This window comes from Marmota marmota, unplaced genomic scaffold (assembly GCF_001458135.2).
Source record: "Marmota marmota marmota unplaced genomic scaffold, marMar, whole genome shotgun sequence".
NCBI lineage: Eukaryota > Metazoa > Chordata > Mammalia > Rodentia > Sciuridae > Marmota > Marmota marmota.
This window is the reverse complement of record NW_026000211.1, coordinates 13,829,775-13,844,510: the sequence shown is the minus strand read 5'-3', so window position 1 is coordinate 13,844,510 and position 14,736 is coordinate 13,829,775. Positions and strand designations below refer to the sequence as shown.

The window sequence follows — 14,736 nt, the reverse complement described above, 5'->3', positions numbered from 1 at the left end:
TTACAACCATCCTCTAAGGCTAGTATTACCCATACTTTATAGAGAAAAGAAAACTAAGAGAATCAAAATACTTTGCTATGATCATACAGATACTAAATGACCAAGCGGGGGTTTAAAAGTACAGTCTAATTCCAAAACCTACTGTAATACATCACCCATCCTTGCATGGACTCTACTGGTATCCAGATGGTAAAAGAGTATAGTTCCCTGAGGATATTTACTTTTCAATGACAAGGAAAGAGCTTTGAAAATGTAAATGTCCTCCATGTCACCTTGAGCTTCTGTGTAGTTGAATTTGCTTCCCACTTCTTACTTTAAAATGTAATCCTTCTATATTAAGAAAAGAATTTCATAGGCACAGTGTTAAGGTCAACTTGATTAGAAGTGAAGGGATCTGGTTTCTTATTCTAGTCTTACAAATACTTCATTGTTTTACCCTGTGTCTTTGAGCTTGAGTTTCCTTAGACTGTGCCTTCTTGTTAAATCATATTTGAAATATGTTAATTTTAGTTAAGATTACAAATCTAATTTTACAAAGTTTTTTCTTGAGGATTTCCCTCAAAAGTGGAAGTCATGTTGGGTCAAGATAGGTCTGACAAAGTGAACTTGTGACGCATAAAAATCTCACAAACCACCTGAAGTGGTAAGAAAAATTAGATTTCTTTTTTGTATCAATGAAGCATAATCCAAGTTTCCTTTGTTTCTGTGTATGTCTCTTAATAAGAGTTACATCTATGAAGAATGGAACTATAACCCTTGAATTAATACCATAGACATTGGCGCCTCCAAAGTTTTATCTTTTATTTGTTTTTACAACATTTCATCTATATTAGTCATTTCAGAATTCTAAAACAAAATTTTCTTCCAGTGCTAAGAGTTTTATCTAAGTTAAGGTTAAGAATCTATGGTATTTTATCAGAAATTTAGAAAACTAGTGATATGCAGGAAGAAATTTTTTAGTGAATACCTTACCATACCAAGCATGTAGGTGCTATGTTTAACAGATGTACAGAATAACTGACATTACCTAAATATGTAAATCAATCTTTTTTTTTCTTTTGGTACTGGACCCAGGGGTGCTTTACCCCTGCTCTACATCCCTAGACCTTTTTATTTTTATTATTATTATTTTTTATTTTGAGATGGGGTCTATGCTGAGTTGCCCAGGCTTGCCTCCATCTTGTGATCCTCCTGCTTCAGCCTCCCAAGGAACCACTATGCCACTATGCCGTATTTTTAAAAACCATAATCAAACCAGTTTTAACATACAAAAACAAAAGAGTCAATGGCATTTCTTTCATCTTATTTCACACACTTTTCGAAGAGAGAGATTTGATGTGGAACATACTATTTTGTTTAACCATGGTTATACTCGATATTTTTTATGAATCATTCCTACCCTGTTTCCTCATGTGTTATTATCTGTGTCTTTCTTGAGATACTACAGGCCTTCCAAACACAATCTGGTTCGGATTATTATTTCACCGGGAGATTATTCATGCAATTATCAGGTTGTTTCTAGGGAAAATGATCTCAGCAAATCAATTCAGCTTTATGTTGTTAGATGACCTGCTAGGTAATTGAATATCATCATCATAAGTCTGGCATGGATTTTGTGAGATAGTAGTTCTCTTCTTTGTAAAGAAGTCTAGAGAGACACAGCAGAATTGGATATCATGGTTTTTCAGAATTAACCTGTATCTGCATTTAATTAGCGTTTTTCCCCTGCTTTTTATCTTAAATTCTTGGTTTAAAGTACAGAAATTTTGGTCTCTAGCTTCATGTCATGATCCTTCTTATATTTGAGAAGACTATTCTGTTCTCAAAACTCATTAGATCCAACATTCATTCCTTGATAAATGGATTCTACCTCCTAGCCTTTATCATTCTCATTGTTTACTGAACTTGCCCCCAATTCATCACACCTCCTTAGTTTCTGAGGACCTTAAAAATTCTCCCCCAGATCTTTCATAGACAACACACACACACATACACACACACACACCCCCACACACACACCTTATATTTTCCTGTACTCTTAATGTAGGTACCCAGCATCTCTTTGCTTTTTGAATGGTAGTAACACCACATTTCTGTTCAATGTTTTTTTTAATGTCTATGACGTGTATCTGCACTATGCTGGAAAATATGGTGTCTTCCTAAAAATATTTTTTCAATGGTTAAATCTTATTTTATGGCCCTTTTAATTATTCAGTTCTGAACTAAGCTTTACAGTGATGTTACCATAACCCTTGAAATTATGTCATTGCTATTTTCCCTTCCTTTTGCTTGTTTCATAAATTTCTTTCTAATGTCAACTTTGACTTTTTTGAGAATTTTCTATAAGATTCTTAGTTCTCAGATCCCTATAGCTGACTCAATCAGGATTTTCTTATTACTCTGTCCACACGTTCACCCAATCTCACCTGCATTTTCATGTTTAGTCTCCTTTCTAGCGTGGAATTGTGAGACCCTCTGCCTCCTTTCCCCTCTCATGTCACCACTCTGTAGCTCCTTGTCACTGGGTTATTCTCATATCTATTTCTTTCAACTTACAATTCTTAATAAGCCAGGATAAACAATAAATATCTATTTTAGGGACTGATTTGGTATCTTTTCAGATCTTATTTCTTGCACCCTGAAACCCAATGCATCTTTAAAAGATCTAGATATAGAAGGGAATGCAATCATTAAATTAATGAAAACCTGAGCCACAAATATGATATTTCAGTTTCTATGTGTTTAAACAATATACCTTAGAATATCTCATTTTAGTTTTCAGTTAAAGGTGTTATACAGGCAAATTATGAAAAGTCTCATTAACAAAAATAACATGTTTTCCTTTGCAAATAGTTAAAAGACTGCTATTGGGGAGTAGAAGGGTAGTTGTCTTTTTGTAGCCTACATTTTTTCCCTAACGGGTATAAATCATTAGGAATAAATTGTGTTCTGTCATTGTAGCCAGTAATTGGTGACATTTTCTTGTCACTTTGGGATTATAAATAACAGCAATATATGTACTGTCAACAGATTCATTATGTTATGAAAAACATAAACCACTATTCTGTTTCTTTTAACTACATTTTGCATATTTTCCATATTAAGTATGACACTGACATCTTTACAAATTTTTAAAAAATAACTTGACAAGGTGGTTTTTATTACTAATAACTTCTCGTTGTTTTTTATTATATTTTAAATGTATTTTAATTGTTTCTATTTCTTCCCTGGCTCACCTGAAAACATATTCTTCCAAAAGTATTTTGTTTGCAAACAGATGTTTGATCATTGAGCAATTAACAGATAGTTGTTTTTAGTAGTCAAGTCTATAAAAGGAGTAGCATTTGTGATACAACATAGCTCAAGGTATGAAAGTAATTATACATATACAATCCTCAAAATTTGTGTTCACATAGGAAATAGTGGTTACATGCTCCATGATGAAGGGGAAAATAATCTCATAATTACTTGCTTTATTGATTGTTCAATTAGTTTTAATTATTATTAAGTCACTGATTGTTAAATTAGTCTCTCTCCAATTTTTGTATCCTGGGAATGTTGTACACCTGTTGTCCCTCTGACCTCTTGTAAAGGTGAGTAATCTCCCTCATTTGCAGTTGCTTCCATTGCTTCTTCAAGAGGAGGTCTTATTTTTCCTTGCCTCTTAAAAATTAAGACAGAACATCTCCTGCTGGTTTAAAGAGCGGGTCTGACAAGCCAGCACACTCCAGCCTTCTCTTGACCTCTGTCTTCCTGAACAAGTTCATCAGGCTGTCCCTGGAATTCTCTGAACCAAGATTTGAATGATGCAGTTTCTTGCTTTCTCACTGGAGTCATTTCTGGGAGCTCTTAGAATCATCAATCATGTCCTTATTATTTTTTAAAAATATTTTTTTAGCCATCAATGGACCTTCATTTTATTTATATGTGGCGCTGAAAATCGAACCCAGAGCTTTATACATGGTAGACCAGTACTCTACCACTGAACTCTAACCCCAACCTATCATGTCCTTATTGAGGGGTCACCTTCTAAAGGTTTCTCTTTGGTTCCCTTTTCAGCTCTACGTTTTTGGACTTTTTTTCAGCTTCTCCCCCACTTTAAGAAAGCATTGCTTTCCGAGATCCCCTTATTTTATTTTTTCTTTACTCTTTCAACAAATAGAGCCAAGGCATTCTCCTTGACTCTTTAAGGCTTGTAAGACTGAAAAACAAAACCTACCAGGGTTTTTAGTATATAGTATGTTAGAAATTACTCTACTAGGAACTAGAGTCACTTGTGCATTTCAGACTTCTTTAGTCACCTTTTGTCCTTTAATCTTTCTTCATTCATTTATCCTTGTTTTGAGCAATACACCATGCATATGATCTTTATTCTTTTTAACATTAGTTCTTTAACCATGTTTTTTATTACTTATAGTATCACCCCAGTTTTGTTATTTTATTCTGTTTATACCCTAAATTTGAGTTAAATTTTAATTCTGTTCTTTTTCTGTTGGCCACCAGACATTGCTTTAATATCTTTTCTGTTCTTCTTCTTATTTAAAATCACATTGCCATCTAAAGCTGCACTGAGGAGTTATAAACCAAACAGATTCTCTTTCACAAAGGAAATTTTTAAAAGAAGTTTTTCAAGCATAAACCACTATAAAAATTTTAAAATATTATAAAATCATATGATGACTGGCATTATATATTTTTCATCATGGCAATCAAAATGATTTACCAAAGTGAGCTCAATTTTCTGTTTTTTCTTTCCCACTTACCATTTCCAAAATTTCAAACTCATTACTTTGCCTTCCTTCATTACTTGAAATCTTTCCATTGCCATATACTTACATCAAGTTCAAACTATCTATTTCAAAACTTTTTTAGGCCTGAGTGTTCAGGGACCGCTCAAATGCCTTTCTCTCGTTCCTTTCTTACATTTAGAAATTTCTTTCTTTCCTGCAGTGCCTTTGATCTTGGCTTCATAAACCCCTCCTCACCAGCAAAGATAGGACAGAAGTGGAATCAACCTTCTTAGGGAGTCTTAACATTCTCTGTGCTTGTGTTTCCTATTAAGTACTAAACAATCTTACCTTCCTCTTCTTTCTTTGAGATTCCTTGTGAGGACATAAAAATGGACTCTTCCTCATTATTTGCCATCCTGTAAGTAAACCATGTGCTTTCTTGTTTCTTTGCTTTTGATCATTCCATTGCTGACAACCTGCAATAACCCCCAGCTACTCCTTCCTGATCAAAATCCTCCCAGTCTTTCAAGGTTCAACTTTAGTCTCCCTTCCTTTAGTTGTCCTTGCAACCAAAGGGTAATTGAGTTGGCCTGCCTCTAAATCCCCACAGCTTTTATTCTCCCTAGTGTTTCCATGGTATTTCATGATTTCTGCATTATTTTGAGGTTATCTGTGTATCTGCCTTGTATTTCATAAATGTCTAAGAAAGAGGAATCAGGCTTCTAAGCCTATTGCCTGCATTGTATACCCACAGAGTCACACCCAAAATGCACACTCAGTTAATTTCTTTCAAAAATCGAGGTTCTGGGGGTAGAGCTCAGTCATAGAGTACATGCTTAGCAAGCCTAACGTCCTGGGTTCATTCCCCAGCTCCAAAAGAGTAAGCTAATTAAATGAAATTTCAACAAATGAATGAATTAATGAAGTGTCCATTGAACTAGGCATGTCATAAATGGTGGGAACAATCAATAAAACTTTAGCCCTGTGCAATCAAAGGTTTTTATTTTCTTAGTGGAAAATAGATATTTGTGCTCTTTGCCCACTTGAAAAAAATGTTTTATAAAGAATTTCATGTTCTGGATGTGTTTTTAAATCACATTTGTAAAAAGGAGAATGAACGTATTAACTTCCATGACATACTGTTTTAATTATAATTCAGACCATTTGTGCATCCCTTATTATGGTTTCTTCTTATTTGCATTCACTTGATTTTCTTTCCTAAATGATTTATACACTTGCATAAATTGAAATTTTAAGCATTAAATTTATTGCACATTGTCATTATATATTAAAATTATTTTCATAATCTTGAGTACTTTAATATGTCATGTTCTTATACATATAATTTATGTTAAGAATTTCTTTAGCAAGACTTATACTGTCATCTGGAGCACTTTAGAAATCAATATTATAGAATACCATAAGGGGAAAAATATTTCTAATAGTACTCCCCTGTGTTCCCATTAATTTGTTTATTATCAAGGCCTTTATTAGAAATATAGTTGCTAATGTAAGCCTGTAATAAACACAGTATAATTGAATTTTCAATATTTTGTCACCTGGGAGTAATTTTCTTACAAGACCTCTGCTCCATCTTCTGACTAATTGTCAGCAGTTCCTCAATATCACTACATCAATGTCTCCAAACACTGCACATGTATCTACCTGATTGCATCATATTTAAAGATATTCCTTTCAAGTCCTTGATATTTTCTCTTTACATTATTTACCTGAATTTTAAATATCATTTAAAGTACAGTAAATGTAACAAACTGACATGTTTTGAAAATACAGATTCAAATGTCAGCTAAGATTTATTTGGGAGGGATAAAGACAGTCATGTCACAAGTCCCCAAACATGGAGCACATGGTTGTGCTTTTCACCACACCAAAGCTCCAACATCACAGTGGTGACCTTGGAATCTCTCCTTCAGGAGTTTGTATTGTTTTGAGGTCAAATTGGTATTTTAGTTCAGTGACCCTTGCCAGGATGAATCAGTTATTTTGCTGATACTGTATTATGCTGAATAATATTCTAAGGTTATGTCATCAAAAATAAATGTAGACAGTAACTATTGAATATGCTCCACACACACTGATTGAAAAATACCAAAATCTTTTATTTTTGTTAGTGCCATAGAGTCAAAATCGAACTATTCACAAAGCCAAATCACAAGATATAACCTGGAATAATCCAGGTTTATGTCTGTTGTCTCAGTGCTATCAACACTGTCTCCTTTTAGTCTTAAAAATGTCTTGGTTTGGTCATTAAGTTAAATGGTCACCCAAGCGATAGCACATTTTTTGTTTACTACCTCCTCTGTTTCTTAGACGGCTTGCTAATGATCCATAGGATAAGATTAAAACAATTTTGTTCCCGATCATGAATCCTACACTTGACCTTGTTTGCAAAAATTCTCAAATTCTGTTTGCTGAACAATTGAATTTTGATTTTTGACCATATGCACACAAAGTCAGTGATTTTTTAATCTGAATATTATAGTTGTTTGCCTGCTTATGTTATGCTATATATAAAACAAGTCATATAAGAGATAATTCTTCACAAATGTGAAAGCAAAAGAACCTATGAATGCTGGTGTGTTATTTTAGACTCCTGTTTGTACTTCCTTAGTAGATCACAACGGCAAAGGTTGCAGATCTTTCATTGTATGATTATGGAGAAAGTAGATCTCTGTAGGTAAGTCAAATTCAGTAAATTTGGTAGAAACAAAAATTGGGATTTCAGATGGCATGCTTAATTCAGTTCAGGAAGTATTGATGGATGCCCATGATATTCAAAGCTCTGTGCTCACATCATGCAAAGGATACAAAGAAAAGGTGGTTTCCACGGGAGGGGTGAAGTTTGGAAGTAGAAGTGAGAGTAGCTAATATTTTCTGAGCACCACTTCTGTGCAGACTTTATGGTCAGCTTTTATTCTTGTCTTTCCACATTTTTTAATTGGTGCTTTGCAGTTGTACATAATGATAGGATTTGTTGTTACATATTTATACATGCACACAATACAGTAAGATAATTAGAAAATATTGTGGTCAGCTCTTTAAAAGCAGTGAGTTTAGGTTACTGTAATTCCTATTTATAAATGAGAAAAGTGAGGTAAAGAGAGATTTATTTCTTTGTCTTTCTTGAACATCTACATGTGCCATTGTACAGACAGCTGGGATATCATATGAACCAAGCATATCACCTCTCCTTATGGGAGCTGCTATAGTTTCAATGCATCTCTCAAAATGTTTTGCATTGGTAATTTGAACTCCAAATTCGTATGTTAATGGTATTTGAAAGTGGGGCCTATGGGAGGTAATTAGGATTAGTTGACATTATGAGAGTAGGACCCCCATTATAGCACTAGTGACTTTATAATAAGAGGAACAAAGACTGGAGCTAGCATGCATTTTTTTTTTCTGTCTTACCTTGTGATATCCTCTGTCAAGTTATGATGCACCAGTTTCCCAGCCAATGCTGGCGCCACACTCTTGGACTCCCCAGTTTTCTGAATGGTTAGCTCAGTGGTAGAGTGTCTCTAAGTTCAATCTCCAGTCCCCCACACAAGAAAAAATTACAAAAAGCTTCTATCCTTTATAAATTATACAGTCTCAACAGACTATAGCATTGATCAAATTATATTATGTGCATGTACAAATATATCACAATGAATTCCACTATTGTACATAATTATAATGCACCAATAAAATATTGAATAAAAAAGAAAATGGACAAATCAGAGCTTGCAAGTTTAGTGGAAAAATAAGCCTTATACAATTAAACCACAAAAATATGTTATCACAACATACGCGAGGAAACGAAATGGCTTCCATGAGAGAAATGTCCAGGGTGGATGAGGATCAGTTGGTCAGAGAAGTCTTCTCTGAAAAAGTGATGAGTTTAAAGCTGAGACTTGAAAGATGGGAGAGAACATTTTGAGGCATGTGTCAGGCAAAAGAAGAGAACTGCAAAGGTCTTGGAAAGGCAAGAGCTTGCTGGAGCACTTGAGAAATGGAAAGCCAGCTTCTGAAGGTGAACTTAGTGGTTCAAGAGAAGATTGGCATCTATTATAAAACAAGACTGGAGAGGGAAGGAAGGTGGGCTTCATAGAGTTTGGAGTTTAAAAGAATTTGAATTTAAAAAAAAATTATTTTGGATTCCAGAAGGCTTTTCTCTCAAAATTGCAATGCAAAGCTATGGAAGGGTTTTCCTGTTTTGTTTTTTGATGCTGAGGATAGAGCCCAGGGTCTTGCATATTGAAAAGCACATGCTCTACCATTGAGCTACATCCCTAGCCCCATGAAAATATTTTGAACATGGAGAGATGTACTCCTACTTGCTTAGGTTCTAAGAGCTAAAAATTTGAAAGGCTAGAATTGAATTCAGGCCAATCTGACTTTAGAGCTCAGCTCCACATTTTAAAATAGTTTCTTCTGAGACCACAAATAACTGAGTACATGGCAGAAGGTACCAGTACTAGGTGGTACTGGTATTTGGTGACCCTAAGCATTTGGTGACCCTAAGCAGGAAGTTGCAGTTTGAATTAAAAAAAAAACAACTTGAGAGGAGGTGCATGTGCTTGGAAGCTAGCTAGAAGGACATTTCTAAAAAAGGGAAGAACATAAAAATGGGGCATGGATAAGGGGACTGTTTTTTGGGGGGAAAGTGAGTAGTCCAAGTCCCCTAAGTATGTGCCATCCATAGTTGGAGTTGCCAGAAACTTGCACAGGTGGATTGGAGAAAGCCTGAACAGGGTTTTTCATGCTAGACTGAGACCTATGTATATAACCCATTATTGGTAAAGAGTCACTGAATGTATCTGAGGAGGAAAATGACATAAATTAAAATGCTTTAAAAAATTATAATTGAAGCATGGAGCACAGCATAAAAGGAAAGAGAACCTGGAATGACGGAGATGTGTGAGAAGTTTGTGTAGTGGAGAGTCAAGTGATGGAGTCCAGCTCTGCACTAGTCTGCCTGGTCCCATGTCCCAATTCCACTGCTGAATAGCACCATGGCCTTAGATAATTTCCATTTTCCCATCTCTAAATGGGGCTGATAATTGTCCCTATTTCACAAAGTTGTTGAGCAGAGAAAACTAAATGATCCACGTATTTACCAGAGTCCTTGGCAGACAGTCTGCTATTTCAAAAAAAAAGACATGTCAGCTATTTCAAAAAAAAGAACTAGCATAGACATTCCTCTAAGAGCAAGTTAAGGTCCGACTAGGGTAGAAACACTAGCCTGTCTGTAGTCCAGCTACTTGGGAGGCTGAGGCAGGAGGAGCACTTGGGCCCATAAGTTCAAGGCCAGCCTGTGCAACTTAGTGAGATCCTATATTTTAAAACCAACCAAAAAGAAAAAAAAAAGACTATTCTAGAATCAAAAGGAAAGGGATATGTTCTATGAAAGAATAACATTAGACCAGGAACTTCATGAGGACAGGCACCTTGTTCACTTTGCCCCCTGTTAAACCTCCAGTGGCGAGTACAGTATCTGGCATTGAGTACACATGCAATAAATATTTGTATATTTAGAAGAAATAAATAGATAATGTATAATGAATTTATATGAGTTTTTGTATAAATTATTTGCTGATAGCATCCACATATGTTGATGATATTGATCAGTTTTGATAATACCATACCAAGCATCTTGAACTATAAATTTAAAAGAACAGCAATATTCAAAATATTATTATTTAAAATCTCTCTCAACTGTGAAAATGTATGTATCTCACAAAACTCACCAGTTTGCCGAAATTTTAGCTAAGGTCACATCTTGCTTTTCTGTTGCAACAAGGAGGTGATTCGTTTACTAGTGATGTAACCAAGGTTAACTCGGGCTTTGGCTGGAGTCCCAGAGAATTTAGTAAAGTCATCCTGAAAGTCTCTGTTTTGCTGATCTCATATCAAATCTGCTCCTGTTTGGTTTCCAGAGCTTGGAAGAGGCTGATGAGTGGGCATCCTGGCTTGTGGGATGGGCAACCGCCCTCATTTTCTCTGTGCCAGCAAAGAGTGAAAGTTGACCAGAAGCCTTGAGCCTTTACATTCATGTAGGCTTTCAGAGAAAGGTGTGAGCTCTGACCAGGGACGGAATCAGACAGCTGTGAGAGGGCTCAGCCCCATGTGGAGCAGAAGACTGAGAGCAGGTGCTTTTGACAGCTAGAAAAGAAATGGTCTGAGAATTCTTCTGACAGTGGGAAATCACAAAAATTAGAGACAGAAAAAAACCTATTAGTCAATTCTCTTGCCAAAGATAAATTGATCCCTAGTGTGTATTACTTGATCCCTGTCCACTCCAGTTATATCTCAGTCAACTTGTAAGGAGCCATGCAAGTAGAAAAAGGTTCAGAACACCAAGATGGTTTATGTATTGGGATGAAGAAAGATCAGTAACCATTAAAGAAATCAGAATGATTTTTGAGAATAAGAACTGTAGACTTTTCTTCTGGAATAATATTTGAAGAGAAGTAGGAAATTCCTGTGTTTTTTGTTTGTTTGTTTTTTGGGGTGCTGGGGATCACACCCAGGGTCTTACTATACACTAGACAAGCACTGTACACCCCAGTAGTGTATGTGTATTTTATTAATGAAGAGCTGGGTATTATATATCCAAGAAAAACATGGTCTTCCTTGCCCCGCCCCCCAACTAGGAAGTAAAGATATTAAGTGAATAGTTTTGACATTGCAAGAATTAGACTATTCCTTCTGCATTTGGAATAAGGGTAGCAGGGTAACCTCCCAGGATAATGCTCTGATAAAACTTATTGAAGAGGTTATTATACCATAGTTTGTTAAATATGTTGATTTGATTGACTCCCTATTGCTATTAAGAGAACAAAAGAAACTGGTGTGGTGGCACTGTCCTGTGATTCCAGTCACTCCAGAGGCTCCTGTAGGAGGTCACAGATTTGAGGCTAGACTGGGCAACTTAGGGAAACTTGTCTCAAAATTAAAAATAAAAAAATAGCTGGGCATGTATCTCCGTGGTAGCATACCTTTAAGTTCCATACCCAGTCCTGCAAAAAACTAAAATAAATAATAAGAGAATAAATCATTTTGTTGCTAAAGATAATATTGAGATGCAATTAGATAATGAGGTCTGAAATAATTCTTATTTGCTTAGACCATTTATTCATCATTTATAAGCAGAAAATTTGAGCTAATTCTCAAAGAAACTATGCGTTAGTAATGCCTCTTGATTTTAATCACATTTTAAACTAGATGGCTGATCCATTCAAGTGATTTTGATTATCTGATATCTTCTTACTACTTCATGTTTTTTGTGTATTTTCTGATTATACTCAGGCATTTTGTTGCATATTTCACATTCAACATATCTCAGTCAGTGATGTCATTGCCCTACAACCTCATTCTTTTTCTCATTCACATCAGAGGTAAAGGACTTTTCCAAGAAGTGTTTAGAGAACTATACATGGGCCTTTGCATCTAAGATTTTCTTCCTCTAGTACTATGTTCATTTCCCAAACTCAGCATCATATTACTGATTTTTGCTACTATCTCCTTAGGTTTTAGGTCCTTGATGCTGAGGCTGTCTCTTAGTTTCCAGACCACTGTGTTCTGTATTACTGGCCTGATCCTTCCACTAGATCAATTCTGGGCATCAAAAGCAGACAGAGGTGGGCATGGTGGCATTTGCCTGTAATTCCAGCTACTTGGGAGCCTGAGGCAAGAAGATTGCAAGTTTAAATCCAGCTTGGGAAATTTAGCTAGAACCTGTTTCATAAAATAAAAAGGGCCTGAGATGTAACTTAGTGGCAAAGCACTTGCCTAGCCCTGGGTTCAATTCCCAGTACTGCAGAAAAATAAAAAATAAAAAAGTAAGCAAAAATTGAAGCCAAAAGACCCCAGTTAATCTGATCTTTGAAAATCTTTTTTCATAAACCCATTTTATTGATGACACTTCTGGTAGTGAGCTCACCATCTGTGGGTTACTTGATGCTAATATAACAGTTGGCCCCTTGACCTCTGGTTTTCAGGCTGAACCTTTACCATGCCAATCAACCTTGCTATGGTTCTTGTCATGTCATTTCAGTTCTTTATCAGGAATCAGTGATCTGGAACCACCTGCTTCTTGGTGTTTTGTGAAAGAAAAATGTATTCTATTGCTTTTGTTAAAGTGATATGGAAGTTGTGATCAGTGGCACATGCCTATAATCCTAGCAGCTCTGGAGGCTGAGTCAGGAGAATTGCAAGTTCAAAGACAGCCTTAGAAACTTATTGAGGCCATAAGCAATTCATTGAGACCCTGTCTCTAAATAAAATAGTTTTTTTAAAAGGACTGAGGATATAGCTCAGTGGGAATATACCTGGGTTTAATCCCTAGTACCAAAAAAAAAGAAAAGAAAAAGAAAAAAGGTATGGATGAGTTTTTTCAAGACTACTGCAATTTGGTGTCAAATCTATTGCAATAGGGGAGAGAGGTGGGACTCCCCTCCAAATACAATAAAAAATGGATGTTTATAACCAAAGAGCACATTGGGGATGGAAAACAACTAAGAAGACACACCAGGGATGTGTGTGGTGGTTGGGCAGAGGGGCTTCAGGCTGAATTAATAGGATTATTGCTGAAGTTAGGTCAAAGACCTATCCATCAAAGGTGGGAGATGAGGAATTTGATGAGATATTGAAGATAGTACGTTTTCTCTAAACTGACTTAAGCAGTATTCTTGCTACAACTTGGCTGTGGAGCAAAGTCAAGGCCTCGTCAAAAACAGGACTCAGGGGGGCCTGACTAGTTTGGTCCAGAAGAGAGTTTTTGTCAGCGTGAGAAGCAGCAGATTTGTGCTAAGAGTGTTCTAAGTGCTGATTCCAGATCTGCCAGAGGCAGGACTGTATCTCTGTGCACAGACGGCATGTTCTTAGGCTCACCCCTTCTCCCCCACCCTATCAGTGTCGTTTTGGCACAGGCCCCTGCCTTCCTCATAGGGCCTGGGAAGTCTGGCCTTTAGACTTTAAGCAAGATGGATGTTGTGTGGGGGAAGGGAGTTGAGAGAAGCCCTTGGAAGATGGCTCAATAATGACACTCACATCTTTCACACTCACCCTGTGAAGTAGATTTTATCAAATGGAGAAACATATACTACTCACATGTGACATTTTATTCAGAGCCAAAAAATTGTAAAGGAAAGGAGTTAATGTGTTTGTACTTAGAAAAACTGGCCAAGTTTTCTTTGAAAATGTCTTGTGCAGTTCAGTTTTTTTTTCTTGAAAGTATAAACTGTTCTTCATTTAGTATGGTGACTTAGAAAATTGAAGAGCAAATGCAGGTAGGTGCCCTTGAAGAATTTGATGACACATGTTTACAAACAAAGAGTGTAAACAAAGAAGCACATTCTTTATATTCATTGCCCCCCCCCCCCACCACCACCAAACAATTTGTAGGAAAGTAGCCCTTTAATGGGCTAGAAAATAAACAGAATAAACCGGCTGTTTTAGTTTCTTTCCATTGCCTTGTAAAAACAGCACGATATTGAAATATTTTCGTTTCCTTTGCTGTAGTGCCAGCAATATAATAGATGAGAAGAGAGTGGATATTCGCTGTGCTCCAAAAATACAACTCAGCCTCCTCTTGCAACGTGAGCCTTCTCTCTGCAGCCTTCCCTGTCTCCACTATTTCCTGCTTGCTCCCCCACTAATTACTGTTCCTTTTTTCAGATTCCTTTCATGGCTCTTCTCCTTTCTTGTTTCCTTTATTCCCTCTTGTGTCCCTTCCACATTTCTTTTCAACCCCCCTCTTTATTCGGCTACAAGTGCTTAAAACCAGTATTAAGTCTCAGAGCTGAATAAGCCCCATCTCCTACAAAATAGTTTTGCAGATTTTCTTTTGACGAAGTTAGCATTCTGGCCTCAGTGCTGGGGAATTTAAAAGCCAGATCGACAACCCCAAACACAAGAGCTTGATGATAAGTGTAGCGCGCTGTTCTCCAGGTTTGTGTTCATTTTTACATGTTAGATTACGTGTCTCCCCCCCCCCCCC

General features: G+C 36.4%; 1 protein-coding gene across 5 annotated transcripts in view; it reads left to right on the top strand.

The window, feature by feature from the left end:
- The window catches only part of Tenm3 (teneurin transmembrane protein 3), a 2,471,519-nt gene that overhangs the window by 2,071,096 nt on the left and 385,687 nt on the right, over positions 1-14,736 (top strand). The gene's annotated exons all lie outside the window — the stretch shown is intronic.